Source organism: Rousettus aegyptiacus, unplaced genomic scaffold (genome assembly GCF_014176215.1).
Source record: "Rousettus aegyptiacus isolate mRouAeg1 unplaced genomic scaffold, mRouAeg1.p scaffold_m13_p_4, whole genome shotgun sequence".
NCBI classification, from domain to species: Eukaryota; Metazoa; Chordata; class Mammalia; order Chiroptera; family Pteropodidae; genus Rousettus; species Rousettus aegyptiacus.
The window spans coordinates 112,255,288-112,281,682 of NW_023416307.1; the positions used below are offsets into that span (position 1 = coordinate 112,255,288).

The 26,395-nt window shown below is 44.4% G+C and overlaps 1 protein-coding gene across 1 annotated transcript in view; it reads left to right on the forward strand.

Moving 5' to 3' along the window:
• Positions 1 to 359: 359 nt before the first annotated feature.
• Positions 360 to 26,395, forward strand: part of ARHGEF3 (Rho guanine nucleotide exchange factor 3) — a 272,865-nt gene continuing 246,829 nt past the window's right edge. Inside the window, exon 1 of the mRNA XM_016131540.2 lies at positions 360 to 1,034. The gene's annotated coding sequence lies outside the window, so the exon portion shown is untranslated. The remainder of the gene's footprint in view (positions 1,035 to 26,395) is intronic.

Genomic DNA, 26,395 nt, shown 5'->3' on the forward strand with positions numbered 1-26,395 from the left:
CCTGGAGTTTGCGCGGCGCCTTCTAGGCCAGGGGAGTGGGAGCCGGGGGCGGACTGCACACCCCTTCCCTGACTGGGGTAAGTTTCTCCGCTGGAGTCCGGATTAGGTGTTGGGGATGCCCCATGGGCCATATCGCCCCTCCTCCCTCCGAGGTCTCTTCCTAGCCTCTCCTGAGAGCTCGGCAGGGCGTGAAGGGACGGGAGAGCCCACTGGTGGCCCAGCGCCACCCTATTCCGACGCCCGCGGGGGTCCCGGGTCCGCCTCTCGCTCACGTGGCTGGCCGGGCCTCCGCGGCCCCGCCCCGGGGTGCCGCCCCCGCCGCCACCAACGCCGCGACCGCCGCGGTGAGCTCTTCAGCCCAGGCCCGCCGAGCCTGCGCGGGGCGCAGAGGTGAGTGTGGGCGGCTGTCCAGAAGCCCCGCCCCTTCGCTACACCCTCCTGGGCTGGACACTCCGCTAGACCCTCGGGAGAGGGACGCTGTCTCGGGCTGGCTCCTCCCCTGTCTTAACCCACCGTCCCGGAGTGGGACCCCCACGTCCAAGTCGCCCACACCGGGTCCCGGTGCCTGCGGCGGGCTCGGGGTCCTTTCTGGCCCAGGGCGCTCGAGCACTCTGGGGCGCCCTGCGCGCCGCACAGGTCGGCAGAGCCACCGTCAGCGCCGACTGGCCGCCGCTCGCGCTGGAGACACTGACTTCGGTTCACTGGTAGCTCTTGGGCGAAAGTTCCTGGAGGCCCTTCCGGGGAGGCAGACGCCACCTGTCTTAGGACGCAGCCCCTTTCCCCCAGTGTCTTCCTCAGCCCTGGTGGGGAGCCTGCAAGTCAGTCGCATCGGGCGCTGCTGGTGGTGGCGCGCCGGGGTGCGGGTCACTTCCCCGCCGAGAGCCCGGCTTTGAGAGCGCGGGGCGGGGAGAGGGCCCTCGTGCTGGGGCTGCTGCATCTTTTAAACTGCGCGACCAGAGGATTCTGAGAGAGAGGCGAGGGAGGCGGACACCAAGGGGATAAGCTGAACCTACGTGCTTCGTGGCCAGAGACGGGTAAGCATTTTCTGACTATGGAAGTTGACCGAGCCGGGTGGAAGTGGGTTCCCTTGGGCTTTGCCACGAAGAGCTGCCCTTTCATTATCAGCTGCCTCATCGTGGGTTTGAACGTTGCTGAAACGGGACAGCTTGTTCCTAGAGAGCTCTTGCTTAGTTAATGCGTGAACGGATGCGCCGGCAGACACTTGTTTTTCAGCATTTCATGCACTACCGAAGTATAACCGCTTTCTTCTCTGGGGTGTTGAAGAGAGAGGAGCTTTGGTGTGTCTTCGTCTTAGTTGTGTAGTCTTGGGCAAGTTACTTCATCTACCTATGCCTCAGTTTCCTCATCTGTAAAATGAGGATGACAATAATACAATTAAAGGCTTGTGTAAGGTTAAAGCTCTTAAAATTGTGCCTGCTACAAGGTACCTTCTAGGTGTGTTAGCTGCTCTCATTATTACGGCTGACACCTGTCTAACGGCATTCTTATTCCTAGCTCCCCAATGAAGTGGGTGCGCAGGCTCTTTTTCTTTCTCCTTCTCCTACTGAGGAGCTGCATTATTCAGACAATAGCTGTGGTGTCCCCTTCAGCCCTGAAACACCCCAGCTTTGCAGTAATACTTCTTATGGTTAACCAGCCATGTGCAGAATGTATCTCAGAAGGTAAGATTAGGGATGACCTTTGTCAAGGACACTCTTAGGGAATGGGGTCTCAGACCTCCTCTGGAAGCTCTGCGGTGTAACTGGATGTTTGCCTCTCTGGGGCGGAGTGGATAAGGTTTCACTTGAATTCCTTCAGGCCTCGGGCGCCCTAACAGTCTGACATTCTCTAGTCTCTGACAGTGTGGAAGTCTATTTAGGTGTCCAAGGGCCTGTTCTTGTACCTTCCCCTCCATTCGGTCACCTCCAGCTGATTGTCTCCTCCATCAGTCTCCCTGGGCTGCACCAGTTTAATTTCTTCTGGCAGTGGTAACCACAGACAGGAGTTCTGAACCTGGTGTTCCAAGAACCTCCTGAAATGTACACAAGATGCCTGGAGCATGGGTATATGTTTTTCCAGAGGGGTTCTGTTTCATCATATTCTACAAAATGCCTGCACTCCATAAAAGTAGACCCTGAACACACTGGTGGGGAGATATGGGTTCTCACCCCCTGGATATGGCAGGCGCACATTTTTAGGTAGTCGAGCTGTCAGTCTTACCTCTGCCTCCTGGAGATGCACATGTGTTCCTTTGTGCCCTCGCTCAGAACAACCTTCCAATGGAAAATTCAGGTCTACCCTGACTTGAGAAAATCTGATAGAGAGAAAAACTGATGTAGTTTAGAGAGCTTCACGGCCAAGTTCTGTTTGGTTAAGGACCCTGTAACTGCACGGGGCAGTGGGGATGGGTGGGAGTGGGAGAGCAGGGGTGGTGCTCTGTTTCTCTCACTCTTAAGCTCTTTCCCTGGGTTTTCTGAATCATTATTTAATCTATTTAACTTTGGCCCTTAGCTATATTTAAAAAAATTAATCCTTGGACCCATTATCTTAATGGTCTGTACAAATATTGTCTGGTTGACGTCACCTCACATGTACAGGTAGAAATGAGTGAAAGTGGAATGTTTTTATGTATGATTGGTGCTGATTTATTGAGTGGGGTCTGCTGTGGAGAGGTTTGGAGATAAGCTTTTCTTTTTCACTTTAGTAAAAATTGTTCATTTGATTATGAAGATGGGTACACTTTTTTATCTTAAAAGAACAAGTTAATTGATCAGTTAGTTGAGTCATATCTGTACATGTGTTTTAGCCACTTAGCTCAGCTCATTTACTTCATTTATTCAAGAACCATTTATGAAGGGAGGGCTCTGGCACTGGGCCACACAGCAGTCAAGAAAACTTACTGCGTTCCTTCCTTGTGGAGTTTATATCCCAGTGGCAGAGATGGACAGTAGAGAACTAGATCTATAATATGATGTCAGGGAGTGTGATCAGTGTAATGAACAAGATGAAGTTTTGCAAGGGGATCCAGAGTGACTGGGATGAAGGTAATTGATTAGGTCAGGTAGGGTCACTCTGAGGAAGCAGCATTCAAGCAGAAACCCGAGGGAGCAGCCATGTGGATATCTGGGGGGAGACCATTCCATACACATGGAACCCAAGGTTGTGGTTGAATTCCTGATGTGGCCAGTCAGCTATTGAGCCCTGGACATGGTCTGTGTCACTGAGGGAGGGAGAGGATCAGCGTGGGCAGAACCTCTCCCATTTCCTCCTCAAATCCTAGCAGGTGGCTGGAGTAAGATCTTGGCATTGTGTGCTCTTCTTTTCCAGAGGGGGGGACCCAGAGTGATGAGGTTTCCTAGAACTGCCACCAAGGCTATGAGCATGAGCCAAGGGGGCGCTGCTGGAATTATAACTCTACACATAGTTAAGACTTATCTTACCCACTCGCCCTGGCCATAGACTCTTCTTTTGTGTCATTTGATTTCATCCATTTCATCACCTAGAGGGAACCACCTATAGTTACGTAACGAGGCTTTGATGGAAAAATGAAAAGATCAAAATACATAGGATGGTGGACTGGAAATTGCATGCTTCCTATTCTCTCCAGTGAATGGTTGATTGAGTAATCGATTAATGGTATTTAACATAGCATAAGATTCTTGGGGCTTAAGATGAGATCTTGGTTGTGTGACCTTGAAATAGTAACTTAACCTTTCTGAGTCCTGGTTTCTTCATTTGTAATATTGAGGAGGTATAACAGGGAGGCTTCTTGGAAAAAGTGACATACAACACGATACAAAGGGATGATTACAGATCACCCCTAGTGAAAGGTGGATGGAATGGAAGGAAGAGAGAGAAAAGCATGTGTGAACATCCGGATAAAGAGTCGCTAGCATTCAAATGATGCAAGACTCTCATTGATTATAGCAGTGTGTGTGTGTGTGTGTGTGTGTGTGTGTGTGTTGGAGTATGCTGTGGAAAGGGAACTAACATAGCAGCCCTCGATAAATGCCAGCTGATCTGAATGGCGATGTCTTGTGCCAAGGGCACTGTGCTGATATCCTCAGATATTCTCCACATCTATCCTGTGGCACAGGCCCTCTTAGTACTCCCATCTCGCAGACCAGGAAATTGAGTTGTGGAGTGATGTTAAGAGAGATGGGTATTTTTAAATGTCTCTGACAGGCTTCGCTTTGGTGCACGTCCCCATGCAGTCAACTCTAGGAGGACAGTGACTGCTCCCAGCCGACGCTCAGGCACATGAGGGATGTTAGGTGAGGGCCTCAGGGTCACTGATAGTCACAAAACACCAAGGTTGGAGGAAGTCATTGCCTTCATTTCCCAGGTGTCTCCTGACTTTTCCAAGGTGGCCCCACAAGTCAGGGCAGAGCTGGACATGGAACCCAAGTCAAAACCAAAATACTCCAGAAAGAGAGCCTGGGGACCTTGGCCAGAGTTGGAGAAGGACAGAGGGGGCATTTTATTGTTTTGCCTAGCTCAGCTAGCTAAAGACCAAGGTAATTATTTAACATTCTGACTTGGTTCCTTGTCCCAAAAGCCCACTTCTAGCATTTGGTAACTTTATGGCCCTGAATTTGCTGTTTCAGCTGAGAGAACCCCAAGCCCTGAATTTATCTCCAATTCTGAGCTCAGTAATATTTTCCTGGAAGCTGGAATAGTACACTAGCTGGGTTTGAGGCAAATTGAAATGTCTGGAAGTTGTAGAGATTGGAACACAGGTTAGGGTCCTGTGTTCTAGTCTCAGCTCCAGTATTGCTAGTGGAGGGACTTTGGACAAGGTGCCTAACCTCTCCAGGCTTCAGTTTCCTCATCTGTAAACAGGGATAATGCTTGGCTATATCTCATAAGTTTGCTCTGAGGGTTAAATGAGGAATTATTTGCAAAGTGCTTATCCCTACTATAGCTGTGGTCATCATGTGGTGACCCAAGTCACTCCATCATCACTTTGTGCTCCTGTAGGAAAGGCGTGATCACAGAACGGAAGTTTGTCATTCACATTTGGAGACCTTACCACGGGCAGGCGCTATCCTTTTCAGAGATTATCTTATTTGGAGCCAAATCTGGATAATAGAGTTGGGGATCAGTTTATTGTGAGACAGAGGTCGGGTGTGAAATGCCACCAAGACTTCCTGCCCAACCACGCCCACCGTTCTCTCTCATGGTGCTCTCACACCACTCTCCCCAACCCCCAGCTTTCAGTGACCCCCTCATTTACCCATGGCCCTTGGTCCCTGAAGGGCATACAACACCCTTGCAACCTGGCTGTTTCAACTCACTGTTCTGATGATTTATCTTTGACACACCACACCCCAAGTGACCCACTGGCCCCTCTTACAGGGCTGAACCTGACAGTCCCCCATATGTTCCAGAGGCTTGCTTATTTTCACACCTTTGCTCCTGCTACCTGAAATGCTCTCCTCTTGTCCACTCTCAGAACTTCCCAGACTGCCCAACTCCAATGGCTTCTTTCTCCTTCCCTTCCCTTTCGGCTAGAAAAAAAAGGCCTTTTCTTTTTTATTCTTAGTATATACAAAGGCAAAGGCCTAATTATATTCTTAGCATATACAAATGCAAACATATCAGAAGTTATAGAGTAAATAATAAAATTTCACCACCCCCATTTCAGACTTGCTCCTGGAAAGAACATTTATGGTCAGGCAGCTGTAGGTTTCTCTTGTGTTTTTACATATAGGTGTTTATATCTGTGAATATCTTTAAAAACCAACATAATGGGTTCATTTTATAGGTACTGTTCTTCAACTAATTTTTTTCCATTTAGCCAGATGTGCAAGAGTTTTTTTCTCTCTCTCTCTCTCTCTCTCTCTCTCTCTCTTTACCTGCCTTGGCTCCCCCCACTTTCCAAGAAAGAATGTGCAAGTTTATGTAGAAATAAGTTTTCAGTTCTTTCAGGTATATACCTAGCAGTGAAATTGCAGATCATATGGTAACTCTATGTTTAACATTGTGAGAAACTGTTTTCTAAAGTGGCTGCACTATTTTGCAATCCCATCAGCAATGTCTGAGGGTTCCTATTACTCCACATTCTTGCCAACACTTGTTATTGTTTGTCTTTTTGATTACTGCCATCCTAGTGCATGTGAACTAGTATCTCATTTCCCTAATGGCCTGTGATGTGGAATATCTATTTTTTACTTTATTTTTTGAGCAGCTTGGGTTTATAATAAAATTGAGAAAAGGGTACAAAGATTTCCTCTGTATCCTCTGCTCCCACACATCCATAGCCTCCATTACCAACATCACTCACCAGGGTGGTGTGTTTGTTACCAAGGATGAACCTACATTATTAGCACATTGTAATCCAAGTTGGTAGTTTCTCTTACCATTCACTTTTGGTGGTATACTTTCAATGGGTTCAAACAAATGTATAATGACATTTATCCATCATTATAATATCGTAGAGTATTTTCATTGCCCCTAAAATACTCTGCGCTCCATCTGTTCATTCCCATCACCCCTCCCCCTGCCGCAACCACCGATCTTTTTATTGTCTCCATAGTTTTGTATTTTCCAGAACATCATATAATTGGAATGATACAATATATAGTCTTCTCAGATTGGCTTCTTTCATTTAGTAATATGCATTTGAGCTTCCTCTTGTCTTTTCATGTCTTGGTAGCTTGTTTCTTTAATTTATTGAGCAGAATAATAATTTATTGTCTGGACATACCACATTTTATCCATTCACCTACTAAAGGACATCTTGGCTGCTTCCAAGTTTTGGAAATTATGAATAAAGCTGCTATAAACATCAATGTGCAGGTTTCGTGTGGACATAAGTTTTTAACTCCATTGAGTTAATACCAAGGAGGGTGATTGCTGGATCATATGGTAAGAGAATGTTTAGTTTTGTAAAAAAAATAACGAACTGCCTTCCAAAATGGCTGTACCGCTTTGCATTCCCACCAGCAATGTTTGAGAGCTCCTGTTGCTCCACATCCTTGCCAGCTTTTGGTGTGGTCAGTGTTCCATATTTTGGCCATTCTACTAGGTGTGTAGTGCTGTCTCGTTGTTGTTTTGCATTTCCCTAATGACATATGATGGGGAGTATCTTTTCATATGCTTATTTGCCATCTGTATATCTTCTTAGGTCAGGTGTCTGTTAAGGTCTTTGGCCCATTTTTTATTCAGGTTGTTAGATTTTTTTGAGTTTTAAGAGTTTTTTGTATATTTTTAGATGACTGTCCTTTATCACATATGTCTTTTGCAAGTATTTTCTCCAAGTCTGTTGCTTGTCTTCCAATTCTCTTGGTATTGTCTATTGCAGAGCAGAAGTTATTAATTTTATTTAAGTCCAGTTTGTCAATTATTTCTTTCATGAATAATGTTTTTGGTGTATCTAAAAAGGTATCATCATACCCAAGGTCATCTAGATTTTCTTCTAGGAGTTTTATACCTTTGCATTTTACAACTGAATCTATGATCTATTTTGAGTTAATTTTTTGGATTGTGTAAGGTCAGTATCTAGATGTGTTTTTTGCATGTGGATATCCACTTATTTTAGTACCATTTGTTGAAAAATTGTCTTTGTTCCATTTTATTGTCTTTGCTCCTTTGTCAAAGATCAGTTGACTGTATTTATGGGGGTCTGTTTCTGGGCTCTTTAATCTGTTCCATCGATCTGTTTGTCTAGTCTTTTGCCAGTACAACACTGTCTTGATTACTGTAGCTTTACAATATATTTTGATTCAGATAGTGTCAGTCCTGCAACTTTGTCCTCCTTCAATATTATGTTGAATATTTTTTCATGTGCTTGTTGGCCATTTGTGTATCTTTTTGGAGAAATAGCTATTTGTGCCTTTTGCCTATTTTAAAAATTCTGTTATTTGTTTTCTTATTATTGAGCTATAAAGGTTCCTTATATATTCTAAATTCAGTCCCTTATCAGGTACATGATTTTCAAATATTTTTTCCCATTCTGTGGGGTGGTTGTCTTTTCACTTTCTTAATGGTTTCCTCTGAAGCACAAGGTTTGGATTTTGATGAGGTCCAATTTATCTTTTTTTTTTTTTTTTTTTTTTTTTTTTTTGGTATTACTCGTGCTTCTGGTATCATATCTAAGAAATCTCTCCCTAATCCAAGGTCAATAAGATGTATGCCTAATTTTTCTTCTAAGAGTTTTATAGTTTTGTCCTTAAATTTGGGCCTTTGATCCATTTTGAGTTAATTTTTGCACGTGAATATCTTGTTGTGCCAGAACCATTTGTTGGAAAGACTTCTTCCTATTGAATTGTCTTGACGTCCCTGTCAAAAATCAATTGGCCATGTTGTAAGTATTTATTTATATAATCTCCATTCCATTGATCTATATGTCTATCTTTGTGCCAGCACCACCATCTGTATTTTATTGATTACTGCGGTGTTGCAACAAGTTTTGAAATCAAGAAGTGTGAGTCCTCTAACTTTGTCTTTTTTCTTGGTTGTTTTGTCTATTTCGTGTCCCCATCAGCTTGCCAATTTCTGCAAAACAAGCTGCTGAGATTTTGTTAGGGGTTGTGTTGAGTCCGTAGGTCAGTGGGGAGTTTTTCCATCTTAATATTAAATCTGGATCCTGAAGTACTTTTCCCTGGGTGCATCACTCAGCTTCTCTCGTCATTGAGCCTTCTCAGGAGACACTCAGAGGCCTATCCTTTAAGCTCTACAGACAGAAATCCAGGGACATCTATATCTCTTTTTCTTGTTGAGGTAAGTGACACAGTATTGTATATTGTTTAATTTAAGGCTGGAGATCTTGGATAAAATATTTAATTCCTGAATTTGTGAAATGAAAGTGCATCTGGCACTGACTGAGCATGTGGTAGCCCTGGCTTCTCTTTATTCTGAGTGCGATGGAGGTCCCTAAAGATCTACGCACACTCCCCTGCTTCCATGTCATGAGAAGTGAGGTAAGAACTGGGGACCCCCCCACAGCCCTGGAGGCACCAGTGAGTGGTGGAGGGTATTGCGGTGAGGCTGTATTTTAACTTGTCTTTCCAATTGGGCAAAGAAATAGCATTTCATTTAAGGAAAGGGTTCCACTCCTAAAGCATTATTTGTCCCCCCACCCTCTGTTCACTGGTATCTGAGTTTGAAGAATGGAATAAAAAATAAGAAAGGAATAGTATCACATAATAAAAGATTAGTTTGTACCCCTACATTCATTTGTGCATTTCAGACGTAATGCTTTGGCACAAGTCCAAGGTGGTATGTTCATGAAAGGAGAAGTAAGTGAAGAGCCTACACATGTGTCAATAGGAACCTGGTTTTCCAAACTTAAAAAACAACCTGGGGAACTACACTGGAAACTGCAGTTCCACTCACACCTCATCCTACTTTCAGCTGGGAGAGAGGTGCTCCATTTTAAACAAAGCAGCGCTTGTGTGTGTGTGTGTGTGTGTGTGTGTGTGTGTGTGTGTGTGTGTGTGAGAAATGGAGTTGTTTATCACTGTTGTTTCAGAAAAGCAGTTAGCAGGTTCCCTTTACCTAAGCTGTTAGAACAGGCAGTTGGTAGGGATTTTATTTTCCATTCTGTAGTGAGGGGTGTGTGTATATGCATATACACATGGAAAGTTAGGGGAAAAACACAATGATATAACCCAACCCCAAAACAAGGAAGCATGTTACAGAGCTGAATTTCCACCCTCAGAAGGTGCAGCTTAGCTGACCTCATGTAACCTCTGTCTATGACACATCTCCCAAGAGGGGTGGGGGGATCGTTTCTCTCCAGCATGGCTTTAATTTTACAAAAGCCCTGTGCAGCCTTGCAAACTCAAGTGGTTTTCCTAACAGATCACTCACATTTCATGTGTTCTGGGTTGGGTAGGGCCTCACTAATCCTTGGCCAGCATTATGAGTCAGAAAATATTTAAATGACCGCCTGAATCCTTTTGAGGAGAGAGAGTTGGCAAGTTAATTTAGGGAGGTGGAGTAACTTAAACAGCACTGCAGTAAATGAGTGGCAGAATCGATACCAGTGTTAGCAGCTCTATTTTATTATACTAATAAAGTTTTATTATCTTTTAGAATGAAATAACGATGATGCTACCAAATTTTACTGAGCACCTATTATATGGTGGAGTCTGGCTTTTCACACTTGTTCTTGACTGTCACCCATCATAAGAAATAAATCTAGACTGTAACGTGTGGTGTGCACATGCAGATCTGAAACAAAATTTTGGTGAAACAGTGTTTACTCTATGCATGTCTAGTGTCCTCTGATAATTCTTTTCTACATTAATGAATTTATGCTTTTTAAAAAATAATGGTCATGAGAGTCACGAAAATTATTTCACTAATGGATCAAACCTGCTGTTTGAATTTACTATGTGTTTTGCATGTACTATTTCATTTAATCCTGACAACAACCTCATGGAGGGATATTATTATCCCCATTTTATGGATGGGGGAACTGAGACACAGAGACATAACTTCCCCAGGGCCACACTATGAGTGAGTAGTGGAGCTGGCATCGAACCCAGAAAAGCCGAATCCTGTTAAAAAGTTCATGGTGTGAATCCAGGTTGCATATCTCCTATAAAAATTAAGAGATAGAGTATACTTTAATATCCTATGAGTTGTTATAGATTGAAAAAGCAGCCACAAAATGGATACTAAATTAATACCATTTGTTTGACCTAAAGTTGCAGATGAAGACAAATGTATCCACTATGAAGCCTTGATCAATCTGTAGACAGATGTAGGAATTTTAAGGAATTGGCGATTCCTCTGCATGATTATGGAAGCTGGGGTGGGGATTCAAAGTCTGCAGGGTAGTCAGGCTGGTGGCTCAGGGCAGAGTTGCAGTTTGAAAGCAAAGGCAGTCTGCTAGGGGAGGTCAAGGTCAGTCTTTGTTCTGTTTTAAGGCCTTCAAGTGATTGGATGAGGGGTACCCACATTATGAAGAGCAATCTATTTTACTGAAAGTCTACTGATTTAAATGTTCATTTCATCTAAAAAAAAAAAAAATACCTGCCACTTCATAGAAACACCTAGAATAATGTTTGACCAAATATCTGGGCCCCATGGTCTAGCCAAGTTGACACATAAAATTAAGCATCACAGGGGGTAAGATCCTGTTTGAAGTTATTCAGAAGAAAAGAAAAAGTCAGTGGGAAGCAGGAGTGTGATATTGTTACAAATCGGAGAACATTTCAAAAAGAACTCTCCCTTTCATGATGGCTTGCAAAATAAGCCTGTCCCTCATTCCCATGGCATTACATGGGGGCAGCATGGGCTGGCAGAGGGGTGTGGCGGGTGCACACAGATTTTCTTGCTTCGAGTCAAATGGATTTTTCTTACAGTTCATTTTTAGACCAGAAACCTGAGAGTTCATGGCCCTGAGTAAGGAGAGCCATTGTCTGCAGCTAGTGAGTGCTTGTTCGTTCAGTGGATTTATCTGCAGGGGGGCATGCATGCTCAGCCTAAACTTGAATGACTTCGTTCCCTTCTCTTATGCCACTGGCCACAATAACTTTTGGGTCTAGGGTTGTCTGGGTGGGAATTCAGGCTGTATATGAGAACATGGTAACTAGATAACATTACATTTATTATAGTTTTTATTTTATTTTTATTAAAATATAATTCACATAACCACAAAATCAACCCCTTGAAAGTGTGTGATTTAGTAGTTTTTAGTATATTCACAAGGTTGTGCAGCCAACTACCAAATTCCAAAACATTTTTATCACCCCAAAATATAGCTTTTATTTTGAAAGTAATGTAAACATTCAAGAACACTTTACTGCGAAAGTCCTATCAGCAGACAAATATGCTATTATTTCTCCCAACTTAATTAAAAACCAAACAAACCCATAATCAAAACCTTCTTTGCACCCCACTTCTGCCTCTAGTTATCCTCTATTTCTCCTCAGTTTAGAGTCAAATTTCTTGAAAGAATTGCCTGGACTTACTGACTGCAATTCTTTGCCTCCCATAGTCTGTCACTTAAACTACTTTGATAAAATGTGCATAACATAAAATTTGCCATCATAACCATTTTAAGCATCCAGTTCAGTGGTATTAAATATAATCACATTTTTGTGAAACCTCCGGAACTTTTTCATCTTGCAAAACTAAAACTCTTTATCCATTAAACATCGATTTCCCATTTCTCCCTCTCCCCAGCCTCTGTTAACCACCATTCTTCTTCTTGTTTCTATGAAATTAACTGCTCTAGAAACCAAATATAAGTAGAATCAATACAAATGAGACACTAATTGTCTTTTTGTGTGCGTGACTGGCTTATTTTACCTAGCATAATGTCTTTAAGGTTCATCTTGTCACGTGTGTCAGAAATTCCTTTTTAATGCTGGAGAATATTCCATTGTATGTATATACCACATTTTGTTTATTCATTCATCCATGAGGGACAGTTAGGTTGCTTCCACCTTTTGGCTAGTAGGAATAATGCTGCTCTCCCATTCTCGTTTGATCCCATCATTCCAAGCAGGCTCACCCCTGTCTGCAGTGACTGCCATGTTGTCCACCCCAGTGGCTCCTTCTGTGGCCCCATCCTCTGGCTACCAGCAGTGTCTGATGTAGTTGGTCACTTTCTCTTCCTTGAAGCCCTTTCTTCACCTGGCTCCCAAGATACCCCACTCTGCTTATCCTCTTCCCACATCTCGGTTAATAGCAGCTCCATCCTCCTGATGCTCAGACCCAAACCTGGGGTCTCATCTTTGACTCTTGCATCTCTCACCCCACACTTACCAGAAAATCCCACTGCATATACTTTCAGAACACAGGTAGACTGTGGCTACCGCTCCCGCCCTCGCTGCTGCCACTCGCATTCCAGCCACTCTCCGCTCTCACCTGAATGATTGTGGTGGTCTCTTTGCTAGTCTCCTAGCCTCTGTCCTGACCTCTTTCCAGCATGTTCTCTGTTCAGAGCCAGAAAGATCCTTCTAAAGGGTGGGCAGATTACCATGCCTCTGCTCAAAACCCTCGAAGGGCCGTCGTTTTATAGCAAAAGCTAAAAAATGACATGCAAGTCCACTGGCATACAAGTCCCCCATGGTCTGGCATTTCCTCTTGACTCCTCCCTTCGTTTGCTCTTCCCTTCATTACCCTACTCCAGCCATGTCCACCTAACGCTGTCCTCTAACTGGGAGCCTTTGACCCACTGTTCTCCCCGACTGGCATGCTCTTCTCCCCACATCTGCATAACTCGGTCCCTCACTGTTTTCTGCCTTTATTCAGATATCACTTTCCATGGTGATTGCATCTGCACTGTCATCACTACTCTGAACACTCCTCTCTGCCTTCCTTGATTAATATTTTCTCCTTGTTCCCATCACTATCCCACGTATGGTATATTCTTGTTTGTTGTCTGTCTCCTTCACTAGAATGTAAAGGATTTTTCTTATATTTTGTTTTCTACCATATCTCTAAGACCTCACCTGTCACCAAGCAGACATTCGATTCTTTGTTTATGGTATAATTCTTGCCTGCATTTTTTCTTACCTGTGGATTGTTATATGTAAGTGTGTGTGCATGTCTTCCGTGTCTTCTCCCATCATACATTCCTGCGTAAGTCTTTTTAAAAAATTGCTACATAATCTTCCTGGTTATTACTTGTTAAACACCTATATAATGTTTCGTGAAGTTAATGTAGCAGCTTTATTTGATGTTGTTGTTTTTGTTAGCTCTATTGGGTGGCTTCCAATTTGCTGCTCTTGTAGATTACACCAAAATGAGTGTCAGTGTTGGGCAATGGCCCACTCTCCCTCCCTCTCTTCTGGAATGAGTCCTCATTCTCCTGAGCCCAGGTAGGAGCCATGGCCCAGGCTGGGCCCATTCTGGTTCCCTACCCTCCTCTCTGTGGTGACTGGTCCAGGGCCACAAATAGTTTTGGCCAGGCCAGGCCATGGGTTTCCCCAGAGTTATCCTAACTCCTCAGAAGCAGCAGAGAAGATGCTTGGCAGCACCTGGGTGCAGAGCAGTAAGGATGGGGCTCCAGAGTGTGAGGTGGCAACAATATAAGGAGAGGGTGGGATCTTTGCATCTAGTCACTTGAATGTTTGAGCTGCTTCATAACCTTCCAGCAAATCCCATTTTTCATTGATTTAAATTTAGTTGGATCTCTCACTGCAAGGAATGAGTCTAGACTAATCCAACCCAGTGGATCATCTCCCCCATTCCTTTTTTTTTTTTAAGTTGTTCATTAGACTCGGAGCAGAAAAAGATGTTAAAGACCTAAATAAAGCATTGTTGAGGGCCGAAAATACATGTAGGCAGAGCAACTCAATTTCCTTGTCACAACTGGAGAAACAATATGTAAAAGCATCATCTGCCTGGGTTCAGATGCCGGCACTGACATCTGACAGATGAAATCTCAGGGGTTTTTTTTGCGTGTAAAATGGGAATGAAATAATCACACCCTACCTCAGGGAAGTGTTTTGGGAATGAAATGAGTTAATGCACAAAAAGTACTTAGAGTGGTGTGTAACACACTAAGAGAGCACTCACTGAGCATTAGCTGTGGCAGCTGTTGTGCGATGATGCCAAACTCTTAAAGTGTAAGAAGAGTTAAACATAGAACTACCATGTGATCCAATACCACTCCTGGGTACATACCCACAAGAATTGAAAGCAGAGATTCAAACAGATACTTGTACATCCAAGTTCACAGCAGCATTATTCACAATATTTCACTGAGAGATGAATGGATAGAGAAAATGTGATCTATACATACAATGGAATAATGCTCAACCATAGAAAGGAGGGAAATTCTGACAAATGCTATGACATGGCTGAACTTTGAAAACGTTATGCTAAATGAAATAAGCCAGACACAAAAGGACAAATATTGTATAATTCCACTTGGATGAGGTACCTAGAATAGCAAATTCACAGACACAGAAAGTAGAATAGAGGTTACCAGAGTCTAGGGGGAGGGGGGAATGGAGAGTTATTGTTTAATGGGCACAACAGAGATTCTGTTTGGGACGATGAAAACGTTTTGGAAATGGACAATGGTGATGATTGTACAACATTGTAAATGTAATTAATGCCATTGAATTGTACACTTAGAAATGGTTAAAACGATAAATTACATGTTATGTATATTTTACTACAATTAAAAAAAATAAGAGGAGTTAGAGGGTGCCAATGGGTGTGAATACTATAGTGAATCTCCTGGACTTTATAGATTGAAGCTAAATCAAAATGGAGCACAAAGTGAAAAAAAATGCACAGACCAAAAAGAAGTGTTGGGGAGGAGGTGTAAATTACCCACAAGAGCCCAGAGGGTCCTGTCAAGATCTGAGATAGCAGGCTGGGATCTGGTATACCAGGGGCAAGTCATTAGGCCAGAGAAAGATGATGGAAAAGCAGAGTGTGCCAGTGGAGTGTTCAGTGACCTTGGGCAGGTCAGTCAGGTCCCCAGGACAGATTGGCCCAACCCAGGACTGGAGCCCACATGATTCTGCGTCTTCCTGTGGGGATGGAGGTAGGTGTGCCCACTCTTGTGCAGGCCATTGGGAAGGTTCCCCAGCAGAAACTACAGGTTGTCCAGAGGTCTTTCGCAGCTTCTGTTTGGAAACAGGAAACGCAGCTATGTTGATAGAGCACTCGCTGCGTACTGGCCCTGGGCTCAGGGCTCCGCCCACTTCCTCTGCTTTAAGCCTGCACTCGCTGCTTACTGGCCCTGGGCTCAGGGCTCCGCCCACTTCCTCTGCTTTAAGCCTCACTCACCCTATCAGCTAGTCTCATCAATCCCACTTTACAGAAGAGAAAATGGGCTTAAAGGGGTGAGCATCTTGCCTAAGGCTACAGAGGTGGCAATTGGGAGAGCTGGATTTGAACCTGTTGCTGATTCAGGAGTCTGGACTTGTAACCATGCTCACACACACGCGCGCGCACACACACACACACACACACACACAGTGAAAAGATAGACTCTGAAATGTGACTTATCTCTAGGTCATAGTTCTAAAGAGAATTTAAATAACTTTTCCTCTTGCTTATGAAAAAGTTATAAAACACAGATAATAAATTTATTTTACAGCAAAAAAGACATGATTAAATACGATTGCATTTTCGCATGTTAGGTCTTAAAGAGTGAATGACAATAAACGAACCCATTGAGTACTGACTGTCACTCACTATGCTGGACACTGGGAGTACACAATCGTGACAGTTCTAATATTTGTAAAACTGTAATGACATTTCCAAAAGACCATTCTCATTTGGAACAAGTCACCATAAATGTTACGATAGATAAAATAGGTGTAATGTGGATTGCCCCTTGAGGGAGCAAGCTGTAATATTTGTTTCAGAGGCTTTCTTTGTTTTTCTGTGTGTAAAGGCCACACATGTCTTGTTTATGGAAAGACACTTGCTCTTTCAAGATTTTCGTTTGAAAGAGATTGTGGGAAATATGTAACCTTTTTTTGTTTTACAGTCACTTCTTGATGAATGTGGTAATGATGAGGACAGGCCCAAAAAGTTAAAGCGCGATAAATATGGGGAAAAGGAAATTCATTTTAGCCAATAGTTTAAATCTTGTCTTCTGAAATTTTATCAGAGTTGCTAACTTGGTGGCAAAACTGACTCATTTAGGTGGCCTATCTTCACTTTTTCCCCATCTGTCTAATATCAACAGCAAAAATCAATAAGAGTAAAAATTAAGTATTTGCTTTTTGTCCATTATAGTAAGAGACATTCATTCACTCATTCATTCATTCAACAAGTATGTGTTGAGTGGTATGATGACTGAGGTTTACTTTACTGGGAAGGGTATAGAAGAAATAAGATTAGAAATGAGTTGACCATTGAATTTGTATTATGGACACATTCTTTCTACTTCTGTTATGTATTTGAAATTTTACTTTCAAAAAAGTTAAAATACATACTATCAAGCTCTTATCTTGGCCCAGGCCTTATGCTAGGTGCTGTGAAGGCATTGGTGGCTAAGCAGGCTTAGACTCTGCCCTTCTGGAATCAACAGACAGGACTCACTCAGGAAACAGATATTAATCAAATAGTCACATGAATGCAAGTGAAATTACAATTGGGATAAATGCTGAGGCATCACAAGCAGAAATAAAAAGTCTGCAGTGTAGACCTCATTCTACCCAGGATCGGAGGAGGAACTAAGACTCCTCAGCTTGAGGTACAGCCATGGGGGCAGGTGTGTGTGTGTGTGTGTGTGTGTGTGTGTGTGTGTGTGTGTGTGTGTTTACTCATGCACATATTGCATGGTCAAGGCCCAGAGGGATCTTTATGTTTCTTTGCCTTCCTGAACCATGGTGTATTAGAAACGTTTCGAGGTAGACCAGTTGACCTACTGCTCTATGGTCCCATAGAGAACTATTACAGTATGTTCAAGAAGATAATTGTGATCTAGCATAATCCTCCAATGGTTTCTGATTCTCTGTGCTTAGGAAAAAAACTCAAACTTTTTCTTACATTCACCTATATGACCTACCAGTCCTTGTCATGCCTTCCAGTCTCATGAATGTTCCAGCAAGATTCTAATCCTGTTCCTTTTTCAGCTTTTGAGTATGCTGTTGCCTCTATCCAGAGAGCTTTTCCCCTTCTCTTCTCAGGGCCAGCTCCTTTCCATATGTAGGTCTTGTTACAAGGGTGGCCCGAGCACATCTCTCTGTTTACTTTCTCTTCTCTCATTTTTAAAATTCATCTCTTCCTCAGGCTGTCAGCATCATGACAGCGCGGTTATGTCTGCTTATATCTTATGGCCTCCCTAATGCTCAATCTGTGATTGCAGATCGTAGGTACTCAGCAGATCTGACAGCCAGGTGCTATCTTACATTGTCTCTGTATGTATTCCTACTTAGTCATTCTGCATTTTAAAAGGATTTTGACCCATGTACAATTGTCGAAATAGACTTATGGGAAGTTGCAGAAGTCTCATATGAGATGAGAGTGCTTTGTATATGGTTTGTGTCTGGAAATTCTCTCAAACAATAGGGACAGCTACATCTGAATTCTGTTGGGCTGCTGGAAGTGATGTAAAATTAGATGCTTCTGCAGGATCCAGTTAAAGGATTGGAGTATCTTGAAGCTGCATCTTCCTCTGGGGGTGACAAAAATTGGTCCTTCTTGTGTGTCTGGTTTGTGGTCACAGGTGACAGAAAGTTACTCTAAGAGTACACCCCACCCATCACTACCTTATACCATACACACACACACACACCCCTCGAGATGAGTTGAAGCTCTAAATGTGGAAGGTAAGTCAATGGAGCTTCTAGAAGATAATAGAGAAAAATGTGTGCATGAAATTAGGCAAGGCACAGATTTCTTAAGCAAGACACAAATAGCACTACTGTAAAGGAAAAAGTTTATAAGTTGGACTTGGTTAAAATTAAGAACTCTATCAAAAGACACCAGTAAGAGAGTGAAAAAGCAAGCTGCAGTCTGGGAGATGATATCTGAAATATATATGTCTAACAAGGAATTCATGTCTAGAATATATACAGAAGTTCTAAACCCAATAAGAAATAGACAACTCAATTTAAAAGAGACAAAAGACTTGAGTATGCATGTCACCAAAGAGGATTCCAGATGACCAATTAGCATATGGAAAGATTCTTAACTTCAGTTGTTATTAGAAAATTGCAAATTTTAACCACAATGAATTAATACGATATATCTACCTGAAAGGCTAAAATGAAAGAGCCTGATAATAGAAGTGTTGGTGAAGCTATGGAGCAACTGGATCTCTTCATACACTGATAGACAGTTATAAATAAATTGGGAAAACCACTTTGGAAAAACATTTGGCAGTATCTACTAAAATGAAACATGCCTACCTATACTGCAGCCTTTTCACTATTAGTTATATACCCAAGAAAAAGAATGCATATGAGCAACCAAGGACTTGTACATGAATGATCATAGCAGCTTTATTCATAATTACCCCAAAAGGGAAACAATCCAAATGCCCATCAACAGCCATATGGAAAAGCAAACTGTGGTATATCCATACAGTGGAATGCACTCAGCAATAAAGAAGAGCCTTTGGGTAGGGCATTAAATGGGGGCTGCTAGGGGACCTTCTAAGGGGTTGAAAATTTTTATTTTGATTTGGTTGGTGATTACATGGGGGTATAAGCATTTAAAAACATTATTGAGTTGTACACTTAAGATTTTGGTACTTTGTTTGTTGCAAACTGTATCATTGATGGTAGCCTTTTACTAGAGTCCTTGGAAGAAGGAAGCGGGGTGAAACAATGTCAGAGGGCAGGGCCGGCTGGAGGGGAAGAGAGGATGGAGCCTGTGAGAGGCCTGAGTTTTCTCTGCATGGAGCTCCTCCTGGTTCCAGGTGCTGGCAGGACTATCGCTCCTGTGTGTTCCTGTTCATCCTCACCCATCTTGCCTTCACGTCCTGCAGCATGTGAGCAATATCTGCCATTAATCTCTGGCAAGAACCTTACCTTGCTGAGGATCTGCACTTGGGAGGGAGGGTGTCCTTCCTTAATTCTGTGCTATTTAAAGGAAAGGTGCATCTAGCTGGTGCTTTCAGAGTTTGAACTTCTGTAAAGTCCCAATCTGGAAGGAGACAGAACCTGTCTGTTGGCTAGCTTTACACATAGCCCAGGATTAAATGGTGGTGGTTGTGTGACTGGATAGGTTGGAGGGGATCCAGTGAGGAGGTGGAACCTGCCTCTTTCTGCCCAGGCACATTGCTCAGCATCCACACCCTGGGCTGATCCTCAACAAATTAAAACGTGTTATGTGGATGGCCCAGGGCAGCCCAGTGGTCTGCTAGAGCAGATCCGCAAGCTGAGTGGACCATGGTGCCCTGGGGCATGGTCTGTGCTCCAGATGGTCTTTGCTCTGTGCTTGGTTGCTCTCGCTGGCATCTTTCTGAGGGGACAAGGACATACTTCATTTCCAGGCTTATGGGCTGGCTGCTTGGGACAATATAAGCACCTGGTTGTGGATCTGATTGCCAGCATGGTTTGAGTTTATTATTTATTTATATCTTTGTGCCTGTCATGTTCCATAAAAGTGTTAAGCCACTTTACTAAGAGAAAATGAGGAGAGTGTAGGGGTTAAGAGTGCAGGCCAGGATGCCTGGGTTCTCAGACGTGACATTATATCAGGGACAGGTGGCAGCTACTGCCCAGGCACCACAGAATGAGGGTGACAGGCACGAGAGTGGGCAGAACACATTGGCTGGTGGCCTTGGGCAAGTCGCTCTGCCCCTTTGTGCTTCAGTTTCTTCATTGGATGATGAAGGTAGATCAGGGATTAATCTGGACAACATGAGAATCGTAACAGTGCTACCCTTTGTGTTGTTATTTGGATTTAGTGAGGTCATTAACATAAAGCACTTAGGAGATTGCCTGGCACACAGTCTGCACTTGGCAGATATTAGCAGTGGTGGGGGCAATGAAGAGCCTTTGAACATGTTAGTCCCCACGTGGACCCGGTGAGTCAGTGTGTGGAAAGCACTGGAGCTTACCTGCACATGTCAGGGCTCAGCGAATGTTCACTCGCTTTATTATTTTTATTATTCCATCATCCTACCCCAGGCCCTCGATCTCCTATCTACAGTTACAGAATTAAGAAACTGCATGTTTTAAAAAAACTTTGGTGCAAACTCATTTGATGACTAAAACCTGACCCGATTTAATAGGAAGCTATTTATAGTATGTGGCAGAAATAGCCTAATGCTCAGCTGCAGGACTATTTATGTATTTGACTATGGATGCTGGCCTGACCCTGCTGGGATTTTACATAACACACTGTACATACTCCATAATTTGCCTTTCTAAAACACAAACATGCCCAGCTTCAAGGGTTAGGAAGAGGGATTGTGGACCTGTCCTCTATAGTTTGTCCTCCAGCTGGCCAGTTAGGCCATTTTCTCTTTCTTGGGTAATACAAGAGAATGCTGCCGTGGGTATCTTTGATAGACTTGGTATTCCTGGGTCACTGGGCATACAGATTTAAAATTTTGATAGCTATTGGCAGATTGCCTTCCAAAGAGATGAGAGAAAATGACAGTGCTACCAATAGCATGTGAATTTGAATTTGGTCATATTACTGCCCCGCTTCTGAGAGCCTCTGAGGCCGCCTGCGGCTGCCATGGCCTGCAAGCTCACGTCCTAGCTCCTTTCTGTGGTATTCGCAGCTGTCCCTCCCCTTCTGGCCTGGCTTCCCAATCTCCGACTCCATGGTCTTTCTGCTGCCACCGTACTTGAGTCTCAGACTAGCTGTAAAGTCCCATGGTCAGTCAGTGTCCATCCTCCTACCCACTACTATGTTCCCTGGGGGAGGGGGTGGAGTTGGGGGGACTCTGCCAAAGACAGAGCTGCCCCTTGCTTTGTGGCTGGGGACCCAACTGAGTTCTCGTGGTCCTGTCAGGTAACTAAAGGCCTCGGGGCTGAACTAGAGTGTGAGAGGGAACAGAAGGGACACTACGGGAAGGCCCCAAGGCAAATTTAGAAGAAAGATTTGTGTCTTCAGGTCCGTGAGAAGCCCTTGCAGAGAACTGAGCCAAGTAGTGACCAGGCTGACTGGACTTGTATTTTAAATACTGCAGGTCATAATGGAGGTGGTAAGAGGTGTTAGCAGTTGAGTTGGATAGAAGGAAGTGGAGGGAGAAGGGTCAAGCCTTAGGCACTAATTGTACATAAGGGGTAAGATGAGAGAAGGATCAAGGACACCTCCCAGGCCCCTGGATTCACAGTGTAGGTGGATAGAGGTGTCCCGCCTCAGGGGGAGAAAGGGATGATAGAGAAAAGAACAAATGCTCAGGCTGCTGGAGTTCAAATCCCAGCTCCGGCACTGATTGGTGTCAGGTCCTTGGGCAGGGCATTTCACTGCACATGGAGCCTCTCTACTCACACCTGTAGGATGGGGATTTGCTTTGCCTCCTTGTAGGGTGGTGGTGAATATTAACAGTTCTAATAGTAGTCAAGGGGCAGGCACATTGTGGGAGCTGGCTAAGTGCAGATCTTCCCTCCCTTGTTTCTTCATTGGATGATAGAGGGTAAATTAGGGATAAATGTGAAGTCACCCCTCAGTCTCCCCAGATCTAGCTTCTCCATTGGAAGGGCCTGCCTAGCTCTCAGTCTCTGCATCTTCTTCTCAGACCTTGCTTTTGTTTTCCTGCTGGATTTTGAGTCCTTCAGAACCCAAATCACAGTTGGTAGAGCCTGGACATCTGCTGAAGATGTCTCTAGGTGAATGAAGCTGCTCCCTGTAGGGTGGGAGCTATGTCTTCTCAGAGCTGGTTACATGGGTCACCTGGGTAAATGCTGCTAGAATGAATGAGCATGTGAATGAATGAGCCATCAATAACCGTTTGGCCTTGACCTCCCACAAATAAGCATCAATAGGCTGAGCTGATCCCATTTCTGGAGCAGCCCAGTGCTGGGCCCACTACCTCAGCTACCTCAGAGGAGTCTTTAAAGTGTAAATTCTCAGGCAGTTCTGATTCAGAAGGTCTGAGCTGGGGCTGAGCGTGATCCTGTGCCTGGAGTGTTCTGTACCGTGCTCTGTCAGGACGCCTATGGGTCTGAAGACCGTGGGTCATCCTGACTCCGAGATCCCGTGTCTCTGTCATGGAAGCACAAGGCCCTTTTCCTCAGCCACGTGCCCTGACATGTCCCACCCCTCTGGGTGAGGCCAGTTTTCTTGGTACCATGTCACCAGGTAGGGTTTCTGGATAGTGGCAGCAGCTGCTCCTCTCCTGCAATCAGCAGGAATTAAAATGCCTGGTTTGTTTTAATTCAAACGTTCCTCTGTGATTACACAAGGGCAAGTGTCTTTATCACAGCTAATGCCTCAACAACTTGGGGGCCCATGCCCCCAAACTTGCTTTGGTTTGTGGTCTCATTCACCCACTAGCCCTTTGTAAGGGGAGTGGTGGAGCCCAGCTGCTCTGACCCCAGCAGAGGACAGGGCTCAAGTGCTGGGCTTTGCCTCCAGAAGCATCTGCAACTTCTCATTGCCTGCTCCTCCCTGGACACAAAAGAATGATTATAACCAAATGGAAGGGTCCTCCTTCACTCCTGTCTCCCTGCCCTTTGCAAATTTCTGGTTGGGTTTTGTAGACAGTTGAATCTTGCGTTTGACCTATGTAAGTCTGCTGAATGGTAGAGGTCCCAGGACGGTGTCAGAAGTGCCACCCTGCTCAATTCTCCTCTGCCTCAGCAGTGGGTGAAGGTTCAGGAGCTGGCAGAGGGAGGCCAGTGCTGGACACGTGACTTGGCTGGCCAGACTCCAGATTGCTCACTGCTCATTGTCATTGTGTGCTTTGTGGGTGTGTGCCTCTCAGAGAGAAGGGGAGGGATCTGGATCCTGGAGAGCCTCTTGAGAAGCAGATCCAGGTCTCTGTGCCTGGGGTCTGGGAGGAGAGGTCTGGGTGGGCTCATGGCCTCTGCATGTCTGGTCCAGTAGACGGGGTGGAGGCTCAAAGGCTCTTCTAGGGTGACCACCACTCCTGTCACGTTCTTTGTCATCGCGGCTGAGGTGGCCAGGTTACTGCCTCCTGAGATCTCTGTGCCTGTACAGTCTTGCCTTCTGGGTGGGTCTGGAATGGTTCCTCACCAGGTGTTTTTATATTCTCTGGAAGTGCTTTTCCCCACTCCTTTTCATCCTCCCAATTGCTCAGCATCCCAGCTCCTGAAGCTTCAAATCAGAGTTCCAGTAGTCTTACCTCAGACCCTGAGGCGTCAGTGGTTGTCTATATTGTAAATGTTTTTATAACTTTATAATTTAGAGATTTTTTAATGGCTACAGAAAATCATATTTTGTGGAATTATGATATCAAGGAATTGCATCTCTTGTGTTTAACTTGTGTAAACTAAACTAGAAGCTCTTAGAAAAAAGAAACAGCTGTTTAATCTTGCTGTTCTGTATAAGTGAATGTGTGTTCTAGAGAGAGTGGGGGGTTAGAGGTAGTGAATCTGTGGGTCTTCCTAGCTGGCCCCACATCCCACCTGCCCCAACAGGTGTGGGGTAGTTCTGTGTGTGCATCTGAGGGTTACAGGTCTGTATGTTCTCTCTGTCTTGACTGCCGACTTTACCTGGAGTACAGCTGAACACTCAGCCCCCTTCCTCCAGCACTGGGGTACCCTGGGCTCCTCAGGGAGGTGGAACCCCTTTCCAGGATGCACATTCCTGAAGGGCTTTCCAGGGGAATTTTGGACTCCGCAGGATTTTCCCACTAACTTTAAAATTTGCCCTCCAGTGTCAGAAGGCTGCAGTCAGTCCTCCCCTTTGCAGGGTCTTTCTCAGCTGACACTTGGTATCAGAACACAGAGATGGAGCTAAGATTAGGTAAAGATTTTATTTTATGGAGGAGACAGGCTGTGTATTTACTCAGGTACCAGAACCTGAGTAATGGGACATTGAAAGTTTGGAAGCCTGGACCTAGAGGTAAGAAAGACCCAGCTGTCCAGTCCCTGTCATCCACTTCTAGCTGCTGGAGCTGCTTCTGCCAGAGTTTGTTTCCTTCTCTGTAAGATGTGGACAACATAGTGCATCTCATGGGGATCTTGTGGACTTAACGCGCATGTGGAGTAGGTCCTTGATATGTTTGGTCATCTCCTCTCTTTTACTAGGGTCCCATGGATTCTAGTGAATTTTATATTGTTGCCAAGTGATTAGCTACCTACAATTTTATGAAATGTTATTTATAATTGGGCTTCTAAGAGAGCTCACCTTATTGCAGGTGTTTCGAAATACCTTTTGGGCATATAGAGTGCTGTACTTAAACATTTGTCCTTGCAGGTAAGGAATGATGATGAGGCAAATGGGGCCGCCATTCTTGAGTTGCGTCAGTAAGTGTGATGTGTATCGGTTGGGAAGATTGGTGCGAGGTCTTTCCTCGGGTCATTTTACATGATTGTCATTTCTATTTGGACTTCTATTTGAGAGAGGAGGGACAAACATCTTTTTTTTTGTTGTTTTTTTTTTTTTATGCGTATGCTCTGTTTTTTCGCTCACTAGCTCTGCGAGCCTGGGCAGGCCAGTTGAACCCCACTGTGCCTTAGTTTCTTCATCTTTGAGATGAAGCATTTGAAGGTCTCTACAGAATGCCCGGCACATAGGAAGGCTGCTATCACTGTTGCCTGTGGTGAGGAAAAGGAGAACAGTGATGACAATGGTGATAATTATGACATGGGTCCCAGACCTCTGGGCAGCCTGCATGCCTTCCTTCAGATGGACTCTGCTTGGGCAATGTTCACCCTAGAGCAGGCAGCACACACCAGAAACCCCAGACTGCTCTGACCACTGTATCTTACTTCCTCCTACCTTTGGGTCCTCCCTGAATGGATAAACATCCTCTCTGTCCACTAACAAAAATGTACCAAGTGTCCGTTCAAGACACTATTGGAGAGCCCTAGTAGAGGCAGGCAGGTGTTAGTGGTTTTGTATAAAATAAGATTTTAAAAGCATTTTTGCATTAGAGCTATTTTGCAATATGAGAACTTACCCCAGAATGCCAGCTTATGAGTCATGTGGGAGAGGGGATGCCCTGGTTGAAATCGGAACATCCTTTGGCCTAAGGACAGGCAGCCTCCAGCTGGGAAGGACTTGACCGCTAGTGGTATCCCCACCGAACCCTTGTTCGAAAACATGGGATAGGATCTTCCCTTGGGAAGACTGGAGGCTTGAGTAGAGGCTCTGAGGATGACCTAACCCTCTCTCCAGCTCCCCAAATGAGCATGTGCTGGAGGCCATGCCCACACCATCAGCCTTTATACATGTGGTGATAACTGGACTGTTATCCACCCCTGTGGCACGTTCAGCTCAGCCTCTCATAATTAAGCCATGTGGAGAGTTAAATGCCGAAGTCAAAGGCTGCCCAGCGAGAGTGGAGTTCACAATACTGTTGGAGCAAGCATGATGACATCAGTCTGTTGCATCCGTTTCATTATGGAGCATCTTGCACCGTGTCTAGGAACGTAGTACCTCAAGTCCCCAGCATATACCTTCCTTCGAGAGAGTAACAAAAAGTCTTGGAAGGGTACTGTGGGGTTTCGTCTCTTGGAACCACACTTTTCTGTGGATCTGGGAGGCCAACACCCCGTGAGGGCCATTTTATTTCTTTGGATGTGTGGTGATGGCCTTTGTGGTACCTGATTCTGCAACAAGTCTGTATCATCTTTCATTTGAGTGGAGTGGAAAATGCAGTTAACTGAATTTGTTCATTTGTTCAACAAGTATTATGCTTGTCATCGTACTCACAGTTGGGGTGTCACAGACTCCAATGCAGCTGGGGAGACACATGTACATAGGTGAGATCTGGGCGAGGAAGTAGTGAGGCAGGAGCCCTGGGGAGGCACCGGGGGGGCTCTGGAAAAGCCTGTGGGGATAAGAGCGGCTGACTTTACAGAACGCCTCTCAGAGGGTGAACCTCATTCCCACATCCTTGCCACAACATGCACTACCC